The sequence below is a fragment of the Hemitrygon akajei genome, chromosome 1, assembly GCF_048418815.1.
Source record: "Hemitrygon akajei chromosome 1, sHemAka1.3, whole genome shotgun sequence".
Lineage (NCBI taxonomy): Eukaryota > Metazoa > Chordata > Chondrichthyes > Myliobatiformes > Dasyatidae > Hemitrygon > Hemitrygon akajei.
Genome location: NC_133124.1, coordinates 202,285,140 through 202,296,671, shown reverse-complemented (window position 1 = coordinate 202,296,671; position 11,532 = coordinate 202,285,140).

Here is an 11,532-nt window from a genome sequence, read left to right as displayed (position 1 = left end):
CAGCATTTTGCATGATAAGCATTCAAAGCGAAGAGACCAAGCCGTTACTTCCATTCACTAGACTAGCATTCAGAGTCCTTTTCCAATTTACTCCACCTCAAGTCTTTACCAAAGCAAGTTAGGATTTGCTTCAAAATTCAGTCAGGCTATTTAACTAACTCTATTTATCATTACTCCAGTTTGAACTCACTTGAAAGAGCTTGTTCTGTGCCTTGTGTGAGAAGTAGGAGCAAGAGGATGTGCCATTCCTTGACTCTTGCTAGGATTGCCCCAATAAATGATGGTGGGTGTCAATTTGCTAAACAGTACTCTGCACATTACAAGTAATCGCTGATAGTGCTCAGTCAGTTGCTGGGTTCGACCAAAGCCATGACACAAGACACACACATCCAATTCCATCCCGTTACTAGCCACTGACTAAGGGTGAAACTATTGACAATTATATATATTTCCTGTGTTCAATTAGACATTTTTTCCCATTACAGTTGAGGTTTTCTCCAGCTGTTTGAGTTTACTGCCACATCCCAAAGTCTAATGTAAATTACCCCTAGAGGAAGTAAGTTGCAAGTAAATCAAAACAGAGTTGAGAAAAGGAGAGAATCATCTTTAGTTGGACAGAAAAAATAAGGAGAAGGAGAATGTGACTGCTGTGATTACTCCTTTGTGATATGGTATGGAGCCAAGTCGCCTTCTTCTGTGTCATTATAAGATATTTGACCCTCCATTCTTTCATTGGTCAGCAGTCCCTTGTCTAGCCAAATGCCACTGAAAGGGATGTCCATTCCTTTGCGATTCTTAACTAAAGTCTTCAAAGGTTGCAAGAGCAATCTTTCAAGCTCCAGCATCTGTAAAAGTCTACTCCCTGTGTTTGAACACACACTGAGTTCCATTCTCATTGGCCACGCTTATTAGTCTTCACTGGCTGTTGGTTTAGCATTGCCACGCTTTTAAAAAAAAACTCATATCATGCTTATCATTATTACTTGCCTAGCCTCTTATAACTTTAATGAAATGTTTCTTTTTCACTTCAATTGTGCTTTTGCTGATGTTTTCATTCCACTATTGGTAATGTGCCATGTTCCCAAACCTACCTCTCTAGCTCACTCTCTCCCTTCCACTCTCTCTCCCTCTCACCTTCTTTCCCTCCCATAATCTCTCTCTAACTCTCTACTGCTCCCTCTCTCTCTCTCTCTCTCTATCTCTATCACTCTCTCCCTTTGAGGTTCTCACATTATAGCTACTCCCCTTGACCAACAGTCAGTCCTCTGGTTCAGTGTCAGTTTTTCTGTCTGATTTTCCTTTATGGGGTGACTTAGGTGGGTTTATAGTGTTAAATACAATATATTAACTATAGGTGTGTGGAAGGAAGAGGGGACATGCAGCAAAATTACCCCTGAGATAATGGCCAGATATGCACAACGTTGATTCTCACAGCACTGAACCAACTTAATCTCCAAGAGGCTGAATCCCTGGTGAATCTGGGAAATGTTAAGACAAAGAGCAGGCCCCTCTGTAGTGAGGCCAGTCTGCACCCAGTCAGTGACCTCACTCTGCCTGATTCACTCACATCAACTGATGTTTCAGTGTATGTGAATGAGTAAATAGACAAAACCAGGCAGTGAATAATCGCAACAGGAGCATTGTGCAGCCCCTCTGTTACAACCTGAGAGTGAGTCACAGGAATCAGTCTTTCATATTATTGGAATATCTTAATTATTACAGCCAATAATTCCCTCCCTTAACAAATCATTGTGCAGTTGTTCATAATTGTTTATTCATTTAGAAATACAGTGTGGAACGGGATTTTCCAGCCCAACGAGCCGCACCATCCAGTAACCCACTTACTTAACCCTCGCCTAATCATAGGACAATTTACAATGACCAATTAATCTACTAACCTTTACGTCTTTGGACTGCGGGAGGAAACAGGAACACCTGGAGGAAACCCATGCGAACGTGGGAAGAATGTGCAAACTCTCTTTGTGTTTCTTCTTAGAGATTTCTGACTCTTCCTTATTTGGTCAAATGAGAGATTTGCCACTGTATCACTGTAGCGTGTTGGTTTGGCCCTGACATCAGAGCCTTGTGAGTCAATGATGGGTTAGGTCAGAGTTCAGCCAGCTTATTGTCCAAGTGATCTGAAGGGTATATTCCATATCAGGGAGGAATATTATTGACAATGCCGATTGCTATTCCTTCCTCTGCTTCGCATTCGTTTTCTAACTGTTGATGACTGACCATTTGCAACAGTAGTGAAGATAGGCAGATCACCCTTTCATAAATAAAGATATGCCAGAAGAATCAGAACCAGGCTTATCACTGACTAAATGGCATGAAATTTGTTGTTTTGTGGTAACAGTGTAATACATAAAAAGCGTTGTCCATGTGGATGATCTCAGGTTTATTCTGTGTTACAATATGAAATATATGAAAACAAACAAATAATGGAAACAGAGAGTGACACAGAGTTCTTGTTTCATGGACTGTTCATAAATCTGATGGCAGAGGGGAAGAATCTGTTTCTAAAACTCCTGGTGGTAATCATGAGAAGAGGGCATGTCTTGGACTGTGACGGTCTTTAATGGTGGATGTCACCTTCTTCACGTGCTGCCCTTTGATGATGTCCTTGAGGCTAGTGCCCATGATGAAGCTGCTGAGTCTAAAATGCAGCCAGTCAGAATGCTCTCCAAGGTACATCTGTAGAAACTTGCTCGAGTCTCTGATCAGAGATAGACTGCCTGATAATTTTTTTACTGTTTATCGTGATGTCGCTCTTTTGAAGGCACTGTGCTGCGGACAGCCTCCACAATGGCATAATCATGACGCAGATAAAACAACTGTCTTACAGTTCCGGTGACTAGGTTCAATCCTGACCACTAGTATTACCCTTGTGGAGTTTGCAGGTTCTCCCTGTCATCTTGCAGGCTTCCCTCAGCTGCACTGTTTTCCTCCCAAGTCCACATATGTGCTGTTTGAAAGATAAAGATCTTAAAGAAAAATATTAGCTTTATTTGTCATGCATACATTGAAAAATCAATACATACAGGGAAATGCACTGCTTTGTATCAAGGATTTTGCTGGGGGCAGCCCTCAAGTTTTGCCATGCTTCTAGTGCCAAAATCGCATGCCCACTACTCATTAACCCTAGCCCTAACCATACATCTTTGAACGTGGGAGGAAACTGGAGCTTCCAGAGGAAACCCATACAGGCACAAGGAGAACATATAAATTCCTCACAGACAGTGGTGCGAATCAGTGATTGCTGACATTGTAAAGTGATTGTGCTCATTGATGCTGTCCATAATGGTTAATTAGCTACTCTAAAGTACATTTGATATAGTGTAGCCAATGGGAGAATCAGTTTGGTGGGAGGATGGGGTGTTGAGTAGGTTGGTGGTAGAGGCATGTGTGTGAGAACAAGTTAAAGAACATAACCCGGATTGCACTGAGCCGCCATAGCTTCAGTGTGCAGAATGGTCTTCTGTCTTGAAAGAAATGGAAGTGGAATTTAATGCAGACAAGTGTGAGGTGTTGCATTTTGGAAGGACAAATCAAGGTAGGACAGTAAATGGTAGGGCACTGAGGAGTGCGGAGGAACAAAGGGATCTGGGAGTTCAGATACATAATTCCCTAGTCAGACATCCCTAGGCATCACAGGCAGACAGGGTTGTAAAGAAGGCTTTTGGCATCCTGGCATTCATAAATCAAAGTACTGACTATAGGAGTGGGGATGTTATGCTGAGGTTGTATAAGACATTGGTGAGGGAAAATTTGGAGTATTGTGTGCAGTTCTGGTCACCTAACTATAGGAAGGATATCAGTAAGATTGAAAGAGTGCAGAGAAGATTTACTAGGATGTTGCTGGGTCTTCAGGAGTTGAGTTACAGGGAAAGATTGAACAGGTTAGGACTTTATTCCTTGGAGCGTAGAAGAATGAGGGGAGATTTGACAGAGGTTTACAAAGTTATGAGGAGTATAGACAGTAAATGTGAATAGGCTCTTTCTACTTAGATTAGGAGTGATAAATATGAGAGGACATGGCTTTAGGGTGAAAGGGGTAAGGTTTAGCGGGAACATTAGGGTGAACTTCACTCAGAGAGTGGTGGGAGTGTGGAACAAGCTGCCATCTGGCATGGTAAATGCAGGCTTGCTCTTAATTTTTAAGAATAAATTGGATAGATACATGGATGGGAGAGGTCTGGAGGGTTATGGACTGAGTGCAGGTCAATGGGACTAGCAGTATAAAGGTTCAGCAGAGACTAGAAGGGCTGAATGGCCTGTTTTCTGTGCTGTAGTGTTCTACGGTTCTATGGTTCTAAAATATGAACTTGTCCTGTATGGATGATCTTAAGGTTCATTCCGTACAGCATTGGTAGATAGCATGACACCTGGGGTCCATTCTGTCCACATGCATTGTCAGAATCAGAATCAGAATCAGAATCAGGTTTATTATCACCGGCATATAATGTGAAATTTTAATTTAGCAGCAGCAGTTCAATGCAATACATAATATAGAAGAGAAAAAAAATTAATGAATAAAAAATAATAATGAATAAATAAGTAAATCAATTACTGTTTATGTGTATTAGATAGATTTAAAAACATGCAAAAAACAGAAATACTGTATATTTTTAAAAATGAGGTAATGTCCAAGGGTTCAATGTCCATTTAGGAATCTGATGGCAGAGGGAAAGAAGCTGTTCCTGAATCGCTAAGTGTGTGCCTTCAGGCTCCTATCTGATGGTAACAGTGAGAAAAGGGTATGCTCTGGGTGCTGGAGGCCCTTAATAATGGACGCTGCCTTTCTGAAACACCGCTCCCTGAAGATGTCCTGGGTACTTTGTAGGCTAGTACCCAAGATGGAGCTGACAGGATTTACAACCCTCTGCAGATTCTTTCGGTCCTCTGCAGTAGTTCCCTCCCCCCCTTTCAGGTGTCCCTTAGAACTTGTAGAACGCTAGTGCAGAAATTACAGGGAGCCTGGCAGTTATTTAAAACATCCTTAGCCATGAGTGAGGTGCAGAAGAATAGGAGGATAGCTAATGTTGTACCGTTTTCAAGAAAGGCTCTAAGAATAAACCAGGAAATTATAAGCCTGTAAGCCTGACATCAGCAGTGAGTAATTTATTGGAAGAAATTCTAAGGGACAGGATATATAAATATTTGGATAGACATGGACTGATCAGGGGTATACAACATCACTTGAAGCATGTTAGGTTGTGACTAACAAATCTTATAGAGTTTTTCAAGGAGGTTACTGGGAAAATTGCTGAGGGAAAGGCAGTGGACATTGTCTACATTGACTTTAACAAGGCCTTTGACAAAACCCTGCATCGGAGACTGGTCAAAAAGGTCCACTCACTTGACATTTAGGAGGAAGTAATAAATTGGATTCAACATTTATTTACTGTCAATGGAGAAGCCAGAGAGTGGTAGGAAATGTTGCCTCTGTGACTGGAGGCCTCTGACTAGTGGTGTGCCACAAGAATCGTTGCTGGGTGCATTGTTGTTCGTCACCTATATCAATGATCTGGACAATAATGTGGTAACTGAATCAGAAAGTTTGTGGATGACAGCTAGATTGGGGGTATAGTAAAGAGCGAGGAAGGCTCTCAAAGCTTGCTACAGGATCTGGAACAGCTGCAAAAATGGGTGGAAAAATTGCCGATGGAATTTAGTGCAGACAAATGAGAGGTGTTGCACTTTGGGAGGACAAACCAGGGTAGGACTTACACGTGAATGGTAAATGCACTGAGGTGTGCAGTAGAACAGAAGGATCTGGGAGTAGAGATCTATAGTTTCTTTAAAGTGGTGTCACATGTAGATAAGTTCATAAAGAGAACTTCTGACACATTAGCCTTCTAAATCAGAGTATTGAGTATGGGAGTTGGGATGTTATGTTGAAGTTGTATATGACATTGGTGAGGGCAAATTTGGATTATTGTGTACAGTTATAGTTACCGAGCCACGGGAAATATATCACTAAGATTGAAAGAGTCCAGAGAAAATTTACAAGGATGTTGCCGGGACTTGGGTTATAGGGAAAAGTTAAATAATTTATTCTCTGGAAGACAGGAGAATGAGGGGAGATCTGGCAGAAGCATACAAAATTATGAGGGGTATAGAAAGGGTAAATACAACCAGGTATTTTCCATGAAGGTTGGGTGTGACTAGAACTAGAGGTCATAGGCTATGGTGAAAGGTGAAATATTTAAGGGGTACCTGAGGGGGACCTTCTCACTCAGATGGTGTTGAGAGTGTGGAACAGGCTGCCAGCAGAAGTGGTGGATGCAGGTTCCATTGCAACATTTAAGAGAAGTTGGGAAAGTAAATGGAGGTCTATGGTCTAGGTGCGAGCCAATGGGACTAGGCAGAGTTTGGCACAGATTATTTAGGCTGAAAGGCCTGTTTCTCTGCTGTAGTGCTCTATGACCCATGTATATGCCTCAACATTTCTTTCCTCTCATTTTGCACTACTTATTGAATTTATTTTTAAAATATAAAGTACTGCTTACTTTAATTTATAGTTTTTAGTATTATGAATTGCAATGTACTGTCGCTGCAAAAAAAAACAAATTTCATGATATATGCCAGTGATATTAAACCTGATTCTGATGTCAACTAAATAGAAATCAGCCACAAGAACTCTGACTAGTGTCAGTTACCAATTGTTTATCCTCCATAACTCTGGGTTTTCAGAGGATCTTACCTGACTCAATTCTGCACAGGAGGCTCATTTAAAATTACCTTCATTTCTTGATAGACTCATACGTGATGGAGATGGTAAATATCATGATGTGAAAGGAAAAGGTTCTTAAATATAATCCACCACACACTGAATTAAAAACAGAAATTGCTGCAGTTACTCAGCAATGTCTGTGGAGAGAGATGCTTCCCTGCCACAGAGATGTCAAAGGTTGAGCTAAGACTCTAAACCTACTTCCTCGAGGATTTCATATACGAAATCCTCTAGGATTTCATAGTAAAGAAGAGCACAGAAGTTCACAGAGTGAGCACTGAATGCAGTACATTAAGTTGATAATACAAACACATCTCTCCTTCACCTGGCAGGTATGCTGAGGATTCTGGAAACAGGTAAAGAGGCAGGCGTTACATTTCTTGTTGGCAGCTGCATGGGAGATTCAATGGGAAGTGTAAAGACAATGGAAGAGTGGAACCAAGATGTCCCAGTGTCGGGAATGCTGAAAGGGGAGAGGAGGGGAAGTTGAGCCTTTGTTTATGAGATCTGATTATATAAGTTAGTAACTACATAAAATGATCCACACAATGAGGATTCTGATGATATAGAAGGAGAGGGCAAGGGAAATCTTATCCTATTTATGATGTGAGGAGAGTGAGTGATGGAGGAGTACAGGAAATGGACTAAATATTAGCAACATAGTGCAGGGCAATCCACTGTAGAGGAAAAATCAAGAAACTCTGGTCAGGACAGATGTTACAGAAATGAAGAAACTGGGAGAATGGAATGGAGTTCCTACATGAAGCAAGGTAGCAAGGTGAAAGGAAGGGTGGTCAAGATAGCTATGGGTGTCTGTTTGCTTATAGCGGGCACTGGTCATTGACTGGTCACTGAAACATGTGTGGAGAAAGGGAAGGGAAGAGTCAAAGTTGGAAATTGGCAAAAAGGTAATGAAATTTTCAAAATCTGTCCACGAACAGATCATTCTGGAAATCCTGACAACATGGCTATCAAGATATGTAGTTTTGTTCTCAGGGCCCTGGAGTGTTGTAGAACAGAGCGACCTTAGACTACAAGTACCTGGTCCTTGAAAGTAGCATCTCAGGTATACAAGGAGGATAGAAGTCTTTTTAGCATGCTGGCCTTCAATCAAGGCATCAAAGATGTTGGGATATTGCAATTGTACAAGATTTTGTGAAGTTGAATTTGGAATATTGCATTCAATTTTGGTCACCCAGCTATGGGAAAAATGTCATAAAGCTGGAGAGAGTGCAGGGACTTTCCAAGATGTTGTGAGGACTCAAGGGATTGAGTTAAGGAGAGAAGTTAAGCAGGTTGAGACCTTTCCTTAGAGTGTAGGAGGATGGGAGTGATCTTGTAGAGGTGTATACAATCATGAGGGGCATAGATAGAAGGTGAATTCACACTGTCTTATTCCCAGATATGGGGAATCAAGAACCAGAGGGCACAGGTTAAGGTGACAAGGGAGAGATTGAATAGAAACCTGAGAGAAAGTCTTTTTTCACCCCGAAAGTGGTCAACATATGGAAAGAGCTGCTAGAGGAAGTAGTTGAGGCAGATGCACTAACAGCATTTAAAATATATTTGGACAGGTAGATGGGTAGGAAAGGTTTAGAGGGATATGGATCAAGTACAGGCAAATGGGAGTAGCTTAGATGGGGATATTGGTTGCCAGAGACCAGTTGGACCAAAGAGACTGTTTCTGTGCTGTATAACAGGAGCAACATTGATGAGATATACATAACTTCAGGCCTGGATTTTCCTAGCAAAGAGGGAGAGGTACGGGGTTCAGGTCAAAAATTGGGAATAGACTATTAAAACTCAAAGTGAATAAAACCTGGAGCAGTGGGGCCTGGAGGTAAAATGATTGAGCTTTACAACTTTACCTCTACATACCTGATTTTGTACTTTTTAAATAGTTAATAGCATTTAATCATGGCATTGTTTCACTCCTCTTAAACAGAGTGCTAGTGATAGGTGGCAAACTCAGCTTGCCCCACATCCCTTCCCTCTGTGTTCTATGTTTCATCCACATTACATTAAATCCAAGTGGACATAGATTCCAGTCAGGACAATGAAAGTTCAAAAAAGGGAACTCGCTTCTTGTTATGAGAAAGAGACTTTCTGCTGAACTATTTTAGCATTAAATCTTGTGGAAAATAATAAATTAAAAATAACACCAGGTAAATTATTCATGACTGTTGAGAATTTAATATTTATATTAAAAGTTTTGAATGGCTGCCACCCTTAGGAGTTACATAGAATTGCATACAATATAGAGGACAGAATGTAGATCAGCTGAACACACACAAAATGTCCTGCTGAAGGCTCTCGGGCCAAAAAGTCGACTGTACTCTTTTCCATAGATGCTGCCTGGCCTGCTGAGTTCCTCCAGCATTTTATGTGTGTAGCTTGGAGTTCCATCATCTGCAGATATTCACTTGTTTGTGTGTAAATCAGTTGGTCCCTGTTGGCAGCATGTTCTGTACGGGGATATTCATCTTACCCTGTCGTTGGAGCCATCTATTCCTTTCTTTGTCATGTGCTTACATAAATTACCCTTAAATATATCTATGCTGTTCACTTCAACTACATATTGTGGGAGTGAGTTCCATATTCCAACCAGGATAAAAATAATTCTTTCTGTTGTAACTGGTTATGGTCCCCTGCTTGGACCTCCAGAAAAATGTAAACATCTTCTCAATGTTGTAAGCTTTCATGATTTTAAAGACTTCTGTTAAATTGCTACTAGAGCTCTTCTCTTTCCTGAGAAAAGTGTCTCAGCTGATTCAGTTTTCTATTGGATGTAATCTCTCTGGTGCTATCCTTGTAAATCCTTTTGCTCCTTATCCAATGCTGGCATATTCTCCTTAACATTGGGCTGTGAAATGACTTACCAGAGAAGGGCATTTTCAGTATCAATAATGGACAGCATTTTTATCATTTAAAAACCAATCTGTTCATTACCATGCTGATCTGATCTGGTTTACAAGTAACTCCACACCCACAATGTTGTTATTAACATATAACTGGCTCCCAAACTGGCCTTTTAAGCTCCACTTAAAATCTTGTCAGGATCAAGTGTGTCACACAGTGTGCAGTTTTCTCTCTGTGCATAGTAAATTTAGTCGTTTATGTGTGGTGATAGTGAAATGCAATGGAAAATAAAATGCATTGTTGTCAGAGCAGATGCTTATTCCAACTCCATCTTACATTTATTTTGTGGTCAGCACCATCTAGTGGTGCTTTTTGGATTCTGTGTTTTGGTGCATTTTTCTCAGGCAGAGCAGACCTGTTTTATTCTGAGAGGTGGAAAATGCCTGTGTGCATCTATATTGGATGGCTGTTGCATGCCAAGGTCTTGGTCGATAGCAAGGAGGTCCGGGAATTAGAGACTCCACTTGGCTGCACAGACACATAGATGTGGATTCTCCCGCAATTGCCTACTCACTTTCATAAGGACATAAACATACACTCTTAGCTTCCCTCCCTCAGCCTCACAGCTGCAATTTTCCTGCTTTAACCTCTCCCCTCTGAATTCCTCCTCTCAACACCTCCATCTCCTCACTTCACATTCCCACTCTCCCATTTCTTCTCAGCTTCTTCCCTCTGTACACCTGCCCTCTCAGTTCTTTCACCACCTACAACATGCTCCGGGTGCAAGCCCTTGCCCTATTCCAACATGAAGCTACCCTGCCCTCAGTCTCCCTGTTGATGTTTCCCAATTGCCTTCCTCTGCCCCAGTCCAATGTCCTCAGCCTGCAGCCCACTGCAGACTACTGAGAAAATCTTGGAGAAGCTTCAGCCACCTGTTTGATGCTTCCTATGCTAGCAGATCATGGCCATTCAGTGCTTTCTGGGCACGTTGATGAGCCTCTGTGCACGTTTTGTTGGCAAATCATACAATGCCATGTTTATAATGATGTCACAGTTTATTCTTGGTAATTGGACAGATCCTAATAAGGTTGCCAGGGTTGGTGGCAATGCAATGTAGCCCAGTTAAGAAAAACATACTCTAGGTTTTGGTCACCTTTGCTGGTTTCTCTTTGATAGGCCACTACCCATTCTCATCCACCTTTAGACATCAAACACTTTCTAGAGAAGAGTACAGCAGTAGAGGAAATAAATCTTGAGAGTTCTGGAGGTTTTAAGGAGTCTCCTTCAGCTCATTATGAAATTGAATAAACAATCAAATGTACTTTAGCTTCCACAGACAACAGTTATTTGATGGAGAAGACTAGGAGAACGGTAAGCACCTCAAGAATTTTGAAATCTGGCAACAATGGTGACAGATTCAAATGTTAGAAGTTTGTTTGAAGAAAGGTAGGATTTCCAGAGTGTTGGAAATCCAAACACTGTCAGGTATTTGATGAGAATTTTGGTGGGAGTAGCAGTACCAAACATGTGGTAATATATCTGCTAGATCTTGGCATTTAGTGCTGGCAACCCAGTTATATAACTAACTCAAGCATGACCTCCCTAAGGCATTGTGAGCACAAAGGCAGTTTAAGCCTGAACTGGAATTGCAGATAGGCATTCAACATCTGTGGCAGCCTTGCAGAATATAACTTCCTACAAGGCCAGATTGGGTGGTTGCCACTTATACTGCTTATTGTTCCCAGGTGAGCTTAATAACTTGAATGCATATTTTGATAGGTGAACTATGACACACCCACAACTCCTCAGCAACTGGATATTCAACTTCCTTATTAGCATAAGTCGTCAGTGAGGATTGGTAACAAAATCTTCTTTCTGACCATCACACAGGTGCACCTCAAGGCCACATACTTTTTCCCCTGCTTTACTCTCTA